This window comes from Lissotriton vulgaris, chromosome 9 (assembly GCF_964263255.1).
Source record: "Lissotriton vulgaris chromosome 9, aLisVul1.2, whole genome shotgun sequence".
Taxonomy (NCBI): domain Eukaryota; kingdom Metazoa; phylum Chordata; class Amphibia; order Caudata; family Salamandridae; genus Lissotriton; species Lissotriton vulgaris.
The window spans coordinates 106,508,527-106,518,651 of NC_141697.1; positions in this window are offsets into that span (position 1 = coordinate 106,508,527).

Consider the following 10,125-nt stretch of genomic DNA (forward strand, 5'->3'; position numbering starts at 1 on the left):
GCTACTCCTTCCTGGCTGCTGTATTGGTAGTCTCCGTAGGCAGCAGGTCGTTGAATGCAGTCTTGCTTCTTTGGTGCCGGCGGCTGCGGGAGAGTAGCTCCTCTATTTCAAGGGAGTTTCTTTGGCAATTGGCAAAGCTCTGGCATCCCTCCAGGTTTCTTGGTGTCTGCACAGTGGCAGGACGATTTGGTTGCTCCATAAGGGTGGGGTGCAGCAGGCAGGATGGCAGGGTTGGGACCAAGTCAGTTGTGCTCCTCGGTTCAGCCGTCTTCTTTGTCCTGGCCTTCTTTTGTGTCTGTCAAAATCTGAAGTCCTGGTATCAGGAGATCCCCTAAATACTTAATGTATGGGCATTAAGGGGAGTGAGGAATAGTAGACAATGGACTACTTAGCCCTGGGGTCACTACACCTGCCAGATGACCACTTCCTTTTGGGAGTGGGCACAGTAGCAGCTGCTACCGGTCTGTAGTGGTGAGACCGGGGAGGGGGGGATTTAACAGGATGAAACAGGAAGTATGCAGGCTCCCAACTCCCCTGACCAATCACAACACTGCCTTACAGCAGCGTTTTGATTGGTCTGAGCGCCGTGGTTCGATGCTCAAAGAGGGACTGGGCGGCAGGGCATGTTCTCTACCAAGCTGTGTTGAACATGCCAAGTGCACATGATGGTTCGGATGGCCCGAGACGGCTGGCTAAATCCTCATGCACACTTAGGAGAGAGCCATCACTCCACTCCCTGCTCTGCGTGAATCACAACCCCGTCCCGTCAACACCTTTACATTGCGAATAATGAAAAATAAAATGATCATAACAGTGTTATTATAATTTTATCTTTCTTGTGGGGTGACACTCCTCCACCTTAGCAGAGGAGTCACCCCGGAGTGGGTATCACCCTGTCCCAGAGTTCCTAATTCTACCACACACAAGATGATGGAATTTCTAAATGAATCTTCACTTCAGGCTTGGCAACGCTAGAGATGTGTCCAGGCTGGCATTGCAACACACCTCCTGCATAGCTAATTTTCCCATCTGTCCTGGTGCCAAATGGGCCCAGGGCAGAGAGTGGCATCTCCCCTGTCTGGGAAAGCCTTGGGTCACATACCAAAGGTGGCAGAGGCCTTTAAAGCCTCCTGCCTTGATATGCTGATTTACCAGCCTCCTGGGGGAAGAGGTGATAACACCTCTCCCCAAAGCAGACATTGTTTCTGTCCTCTGAGAGCAGAGCTCTCCCCTCCAAGGGGGTCAGAAACCACTCTGTGGTGGCAGGCCGGACTGGCCCAGTCAGTCAGCACACTAGAAGTCTAGTAGGGTTCAGGGGGTACCTTTAATGTACCATTTGCTTGCATGTACTAATAAGTCTGTCACAGTTTATTAATACAAGGTGTTTGATACCAAACACCGTAGGTTTCAGCGAAGCCATTATGTAGTTGGGAAACACGTTTTGACCAGTGGCCAATACATACCTTAAGATGGCTTTCCTGTTCACTTGTAGTGTCAGTAATTAAACTAGATGACACTCACTTGTATTGCCATCCAACCGTATCTTGCCTTAGTCAACATTCCGTTTCACAGATGGCTTCTGGTTAAGTTTAGATTTAACCAGATTTACTTGGTACTCTGTGACAGACAGGGATGGTTCAAGCTTGAGGATGCACCTGTATGCAAATGTGACAATTTTTCCATACAAGACAATATGCATCTTATGTTATTCTGCCCTTTTTATCATGTTCCTAGGCAAAAGTATCTGTTACCTTTGTTGAAGGGGAAAGCGTTCACGCAAGCAAAACCCGCTCTTCTGTTCCTACAAATGCTTGATTCTCCCTTGGTAATGTTCAGTGTGGCAAATTACCTTGTTGCCGCTGTGCGGATTAGGAGGAGGAAAGTACAAGCCTAATAGTGGGGACTGGAATGAATCTGGTATTTCTTGCTCTTTTGCACATAATGAGTCCTTTTTTAATCTGATCTTTTTATTGTTTTAAATTGTATTGTACTATATGACATTTTTAAAAACATGTACTTGGATTGATTTTAACTGTTGTAGTATGCTTTTATGATTTTTTAACAAAATCGAATAAAGTGGTTTTTTGACTCTGACTTTGACTAATTAAACTAGCAGGCACAGGGGCACATCTGCTCATGAAGATATGTATGTATGTATATAACTGTTTACATATACATACATATACAAACATACAAATATATATTTACTTCACTTACCCTACTTGTGTTTACCATCTGTTACCCCAATATAATCTTGCATTTTGCATCATTTAAAAGGAAGGATATTTTAGTTGACATGAACATAACTTTTTGAAGTACACACATGCAACCAAAAAACCCACAAAGCTGCAGAATATCGTTGAACCTTTACTTTCCACACCACAATAACTATCTTATTTGCACAAGTATCGGCTGTTGTCAAAATGTAGGATAGGCTTTCGTGCAGTCAAAACAAAGAATGGAAGTTGACATTTCATGTCATCTCTGTGATTTATTGCTTGGAGGTTGCATAGTAACATACAACCAGAAAGCAAATAGGGCTGTGGCTGAGTGCTGTTGGCTCATCCAGTCTGTGAATGTTGTTGCCTTCCTCTTGCTCTACAAATGCTTCTTTGTATTTTGAATTATCCGTATTTTCATAGCAGCAGGCTCTCCTCTGCCCATCTGTTGTAGATTAAGTGTTGTGTATTATTATTGTGTGTTTGACCTGTGCTGCACTGCATTGTGGCTACAGTCTGCCTCAATGTCTTTTCATCGGTGGCGACTCCTCCTTTGGAGAGGAGGAGTGTCGCCCCACTTAAATGCCCCTTAAACCCCCCAAGATGAAAAATACCATTTACCATTTTATTTTTAATCGTCCCATACTGAACCGAGCATCAGGATGGGGTGGGGCCTGGTGAGCAACAGCTGGGAGGAGTGGACTCTTTCCACCATTTAAAGTGCGCATGTCTCTTTGGCCGGCCATATTAGGACGGCCAGCCAGACATGCGCAATTTAAACCTCTCAACCTAGCTGTCTTAAGACAGCTGGGCTGAGAGTAAGTGCAGGCCTCTAGGGCACTGTGGAGCACCAAGTGACCCCACTCCCTCTAATCAGGGTGCTGCTTACGTACTGCATGTGAGCAGCACAGTGATTGGGCAAGGGAGTTAGCTTGTGTGCACAGCCAGGTACTCGAGAAAGAAGAGGCCGGGAGCGCAGGACGCGCAAGATGAGTGTTTTTCTTTCTTTTATTTGATCGCGCCTGCCCCCGGCACTCCTGCCCTCCCTCCCTGTAGATGCCAGCCGCCACTGCTGTGCACGTGTCTGGAATGTCATTGTGGTCTGGAATAGATAAAGTGGGGCATGTAGTATTCATGGGGTGAGAGTTGCTGCTGAGCAGAGACTGCAGCGTGGTGTGGGCCTTCTTGTGAAATAATAAACTTATCAAACAACTGGAAGCTTCATCTTCATTTACACCATCCTAATTTCCTTTTTAATTCACATATAGTTTCTCTCTCCACGTTCATTGCAGAAAGGCCTTCAAAATCATTCTCTGTATTTTTAATGAACACAAGTTATCAAAACTAATACTGAAAAAAAGCAACAAATCCCACTTTCTTCCAAGGGATGAGGCAATACCAACAGACTGCACAATAGAGGCCACAAATGCCTAGCGGGTTTCAGTGCTGAAACAGACAGTATGAGCCACCTCAAAATCTGAAAGGTGCACACCAAGCCTTGCTCGCCTCCTTGGCACTTATCTTCTTTCAGGCCGTTATCGAAGCCAAAGACTGGCCCTAAGACAGCTCTTTCTTCTAAGTGGACCAACCAAACCCACATTGTCCCGAGTCCTGCTCTCTCCCTCTTGTGTGCTGCCACTTCCCACATTAAAGGCCTTAGCCTCATCCTCGTCAGAAATAATACAGCCTGCTTGCTAGATATCATTCCACAAAGATGAATTTTATTAACTAGTGCCGAACACTTTATGTCAAACACCACCCAGTTCAAAAGAAATAGCATTCTGGGTCCAGAAGGCTTCAAGACAGGAGAGGATGTGGCTTAACGGCTCGAGTGGCCGACCTCGAAGCTGGGGAACAGGGTTCGAGTCTCATGCAGGGACGCTCATCATCCTGTGATTCTGGGCAAATCACTTAGGGCCACATGTATGAAACAATTTTGCATTCAATAACGGTGCGAATCGCAAAATTAGGCCGTTTTCAAATGCAAAATAGCCTTTCATGATGTATGAAAGGCTTTGCAGTCAGAAATTTAGGTTAATCGTAATTTTTTTGTGATTAGCTGAAATTGCGAATGCAAATAGGGAATTACAATTTGCAATCCTGTATGCACATGCATGAAGCATTTTCCAAATGCAAATTGTGCATTTAGGAAAAGGCAATTGCCTCAAGTTGTTGGTAACCCTGTGCAAACTTTGAAAAATGCACGAAACTGCATTTTTCAACCTGCCATTTAGTGCACACATTCCAATAGGGCATGTGTGCGCTTTACATGTGCACATACATTTTTTTGGGGTGCTTCAGGTGGGCCATAGGCCCCCAGCACCCTTGGCATTACATTCACTAATTTGTGATGACCAATTAGGTAATCACAAATTAGTTATTGCAAAACCATTCATAACTATGGGTAGCGGCGGCCGTCTCAGGTAAGCACGGTGGGCGGGGCAGACGATGTTGATGGAATAGGTATTATTTAATTATACCTATTTCGATGTCAGTCGGCGTTACCCGCTGCTGCTCCCTGCCCCGCCCCACCCCACCGCCCTCCACGCATACCTGAGCTGGCCGCTGCTGCCTATGGGCCTTCTAGCCAATAGGCATGAATGGAGTAATTTTACCTAATAGCGATTCGCTGTTTACCTAATTGCTAATAGTTAATATTAAGGAATAGCTAAATCTATGGAGATTACTTAACTACAAAGCATTTTGCGATTACCAAATGGAAATTTGGTAAACATCTCTATTTGGTAATCCAAAAATGCTATTTTGATACATATGGCCCTTAATCTCCCTCTGCCTAACAAAATAAGTGTCTGTTTGTAACGCAATTGATGCTCATGAAAAGTACTCTGATACCTTCGGGTTGAGTCCCACTATATAAAACTCCCCCGTAAAAAAAATGTTGTGTACAATCACGTCCTCCTTTTCTCCAGTTCATGCTTATTGTGATCTTGGCGCTGCTTTGCTACAAGGTACTGTCACGGTGCAAATTCTGTATATTAAATTAACGTCCCCCTGCTTGGACACCCCGCTAATACCAATTACGAGTTGACCACAGTGTTATGAGGAATATTTGTGCCGACCCAGTATTACAGGGCGACATTCCGCGTGGTATTCCCTGTATAATGGAGTTCCTCTATTCACATTTGCTCTGAGCGCATGGTAAATGTGAGCTTGGGGGGCAGGTGGTGGACAGGGTGGAGGGGTAAAAGTTGGGAGAGTAGGAAAGGAAAGGGAAAACAGATTCCTTGCCACCCTTGCTAAACACAAAGCTTAGGCAGGGGCGGTGACAGATGCTTGGCTGCTGGTGCAGGCAAAGCCTCATGCAAGATTCCTGGGCAGAATTACCAGCTGGTAAAAATCAGGTCTAGGTGCAGAAACACAGGCCCATTGGTGATCAGGTATCCTAGCCCAGGTTAACACTCCGCCTGACTTGTAACGAGGATCTAAATGTTGAGTCAAGGTCACCAGTTATCATTCTGTCTCCAAACTCAACTGGGTCCAGGGAATATTTGGTCAACACAAACAGTTTTATTATTGACTCCAGTTTCGCAGGCGAAATTTCATATCTCACTCCGGTCAATCAACACTCAAACATGCCCATCCACATATCAAAAGGTTTTTATTCCTGCATAAAATTATTTTTTTCAATTAAAACTACTCTGAAGAAACCTCATGATTTGTTCCAGATCATTCTAAAATCTTTAAAAAAGATTTTGCAAACTTTGAATACCTCTTCTCACCAAATGGTCAAATGCCAACAAGTTATTCCTAGATAAAGTCCTGGGAAACCAAAGTAGATTTCACCTAAGTGAAACTACCCTCTCTAACTTCTAATAAATCAGGTTGGCTTGCTAACTCTGCCTCACCAAACCTTATACAGATTATCCAGGGATTAAGCAAATTCCCTCTCTCCACCATGTCAATAATCTGCATAGAAGGACCTACACCATTCCTGTGGCCAGCATAATCAAGATCTTCCATTAACCTTAGGAGCCATGAACGTTCTTATCCTTTTACAGGACTTGGATCTCTATCAATCAAGTTCGGCCTCAGCACTGCCTTCTATTCAGCCTGGCTCGATGCACCCCTCGGTGATATAGCTGTATCTGTGTTATAAAAGGGGAAATTATGTTTGTTCCATAAAGCTCTTCGCCCGACTAGACCAGAAAACTTTAAGAAAACTTTCTCCTGGCATTCTCCTAGCCGGCCTCCCAGATCTAGTTAAGCCAGTATGCAAACTGTCCCCAGAATAAACAAAGCAAGATGGGGTGACAGGAGTGTGTCTTTCTATGCTAGTAAACTTTGGAACTGTCTGCCTCTAACTTTGCACTCCCAATCCAATTTAGGAAGCAGCTAAAAACTTGTCCTTTTGTTGAGTCACACAGTTAATCTCATTGACCCGCCTAGTCTTTGATTGCCTATTTGGGTTGAACACAAGCGCTAAGACACATTTGGGCAGTTGTGTGCTGTACAAAATAAAATTACATTACATTACCATATTGCTAAGATGGCCCACTAAAGTCCGATACAGGTCAAAGATATTGATGGTAAATTCTGTGTACCTGTATTTAAGATGATGCTGTTAACCAATCCTTTTAAGCAGCAAAACTTACCATTTGCCTATTTCTTGTAGCTGGTGATTAATGTATGTGATAAAAAGTGCAGAAGCTCAATGTTTCTCTTAGGATCACTGTCTGGGCTTTCCCAAATGCCATGATTTCCTCATACCAAGGACATTGTTAGTTTTGATTCCAACTCATGCCTCTTTCTTCTTCCACCCAACACTTTTTAGCTCACTCTTTTAGGTTTGTTCAGTTTCCATATTTTCTCTTCTTCCTTCCCTCTTCATTTTCTTCCTTTTTCTCCTGATCTGGTTCTAAACTTTGTGTTGCAAAATAGTCACCAAATTGTCAATTTCTTTACACCTATCGCTTCTTAAGCCCAATCACAGGTGGCTCTGGTGTACAGCTGTTACTAGACCACAATTGTGGAGGTAATGGGCATTTACCACTGCTACCCCGACCCTTTACCCACTATGGACCTGTAAACCAAGCACCAAATACACCACTTCAGCGCTTAACTCCCAATGGTAGATGTGGTGAATCGTCCAAAATGTACTCAGGGAGGTGGTGTGGGATTAGAGACTGAGAATGCATCAATTCACACAATGTCCCTCTATGAATTATAATATCCAGGCAATTATTGATTTGATAAAAGATAAGTCGTTCATTCATACAGTAAATCAATACTACACAGGATCTTAATGGTTTAAAGGCACAACACAGGGTCTTAACGGTTTAAAGGCACAACACAGGATCTTAATGGTTTAAAGGCACAACACAGTACAAAAGGCTACTCTGCATCAGTAGCACTACACTAAAACACTACACTGCATCCGGAGGGGGAATAACAGGCCTAATCTTTACCCAAAATTTGCAAAGGCTTATGCTATCTCCCCGCAAGTCGGTCAGTGTCAGGCTCTGGTACTAATGTTCAACAAGTTCTAGCTTCCCCTTCCCTTGTTTAGGCAGGGCGGTCACATCTTTACTTGGGCATTAATAGCAGTTCAATCTCCGCAGCATTTCTGCCGGTGTTTGCGGGCCCCACATCCAGCCCTGCCCCATCTCCCTGGTGTCTTCACGACAGCAAATAGTGACATGGTCTGTCCAGGCAAGCGTTGGAGGTCACTGGTGAGGCTGGTGCTCCAGCGGGCATGCACTGATAAGATTCTGAGGATGGAGGCACACTGATGCACAGGTTCCCCTCAGTGAAAGCTCTTCGCACTGGTTCTCAGTGAGGTCAGGTACCCCAATGGACATTATCATGATGAAGTGCACAGCATGGCCAGACATGCTGAGAGCAATCCCACTATTTAAGTCTCCTTTGCAGTGCAGTAAGTTACTGCACAATATCACTGGTACAGTTCTTCAGAAGTCAACCACAATCCAGGAACAGCAACAGCACACCTCAGCCCTTTGGGCAGTCCTTTATCAGGGTGATGCCTCCAGTTCTAGAGGTCACAGGCAATGGCCACCTGAGGCAGTTCTCTCTTGTTTCCTCCTCTTGCAGACACTTTGGAGGCATAGTTCCAGTGCTACTCATCTTAGCAGTCCCCTTTCCAATAGAGACACTCAGCAGCAGGTTACACTCTCCTGAGGTTGATCACCTCCTAGGAAAGCTGTTAGTCAGAGACTCCAGCCCCGAATCACAGAACTCCTCCTACACCCTGGTGGGTTCAGCCTCCAGGTCATGAGCAATCCTGGAACACTGAGTGGAAGCACCAACCACTCCTTTCAGCTAACCTTTGGTGTTTTTGGGTCTCAGCCTACTGCTAGTTTCACTACAGAAAAAAAAGCAATTCCAAGAATTGAACGAGGTGGGCTCACTCAATTAATGTGATATGCTTCAGTCTTGGCCACCTCGTACCACCCTGATGAGATACTTAATACTAAAAGGCTGGACTCAACCTATGGGAAGGGGGGGTTAACCTGAGGGACTTAAAAAAAAAAAAATAATTTCTAAGAACTCCCTCAAGTTATCCTCTCCCTGAGGTCGAGTCCACTCAACTAGTACTATCTCACCACGGTGGGGCGAGGTCGCCAATGATGAAGCATTACATGAGTGAGCCCACCTCGTCCAATTCTTGGAGTTGCCCTTTTTTCCGTAGGGATACCAGACAGAATCCTGAGCTGGTGCCTGAGCAGGTTCCAAGCCATCCTATTTCAAGGTCCCAGCTCATGAAAATAGACTTTTACAGACAACTCTGCCTGAGCATTTCGTGGAGCCACAAGGATCAATGCTCTCCCCGCAATTATTTAATCTCTACAAGGAAACACTTGCACTATGGTGCAAGAAAGTCACATCACTATACAGCGATATGCAAATGACATCCACCTATACCTAAAACTCTTCAACTCGTCAAACATCTCAACCCTTAAACCATCCTTGAGGAACTGGTTAATTGAATGAGCTAATTCTTCCCAGTACTGAACCCTTGACATTGAATTCCTCCTAATCTTTTCCTAAAATCATCCCACTCTGTTACAAAAAAGGCAGCCAATACTAACTCAACTAAGTAATTCCCCGTCACTGGTTACCTATACCAACCTGCTAGGCTCATATCACAAAACTCAAAATTCAAACCATCCATTCCTCCTGAAGGCATTGGGAATGAAGCAAAAACTTTAGTACTGTCAGAACTAGACATTCGAGCAGGCCATGATAGCCTCCAGTCACAAACCTCTACAACCGCCCATCAAAGCCATTCTATATACAGAAGTCTATCTTGTCGCAGGAGCATGGAAATCTTACCACGTCACTTTCATTCTAGAAGAACGCAATTGTCTTCCCTAAAAATCACTTTTAAAATGTCTTCCATCACGCTCCAAACACTGCTCATTGGCTCACTCTGCTCCCTAGAGGAAAATATTTGAGCCACTGCAGGAGAAGAACTAGAAGAAACAAATCCCAACTGAAAGTTGAAATATCTAAAAGCAAAAACCCCAAAATTTTAAACCAGTAATTCGTAGTTTAGCACCGAGGCTGAATCATCTCCCAGAGAAAATAGACTTTATCCTTTGCCACTTTCCTCCTGAAAAGACCTTAACACTCATCTCTCCTGAACCCACTTTGAAAAGACTAAGGGCCATATTTAGAATTTAGCAGATGGAGTAAAGGCAGTGAAGGTGGAGGAGGACTTTATTAGAGTTCACCGCCGGCCCTGTGATGAACTCTATGGGTTTGTATGAGCCATTGTTACTGGAAATGATAATGTCGTCTTATTTCAATGTCACCAGCATGAACAATTGAGGTTGTATCATCTGACAAAAATGGAAAGATTGCACAGTTTATCAATACCAGCATTGTTGCTATACTTAATTTTAAGATACAACATCTGCCCTAGTAT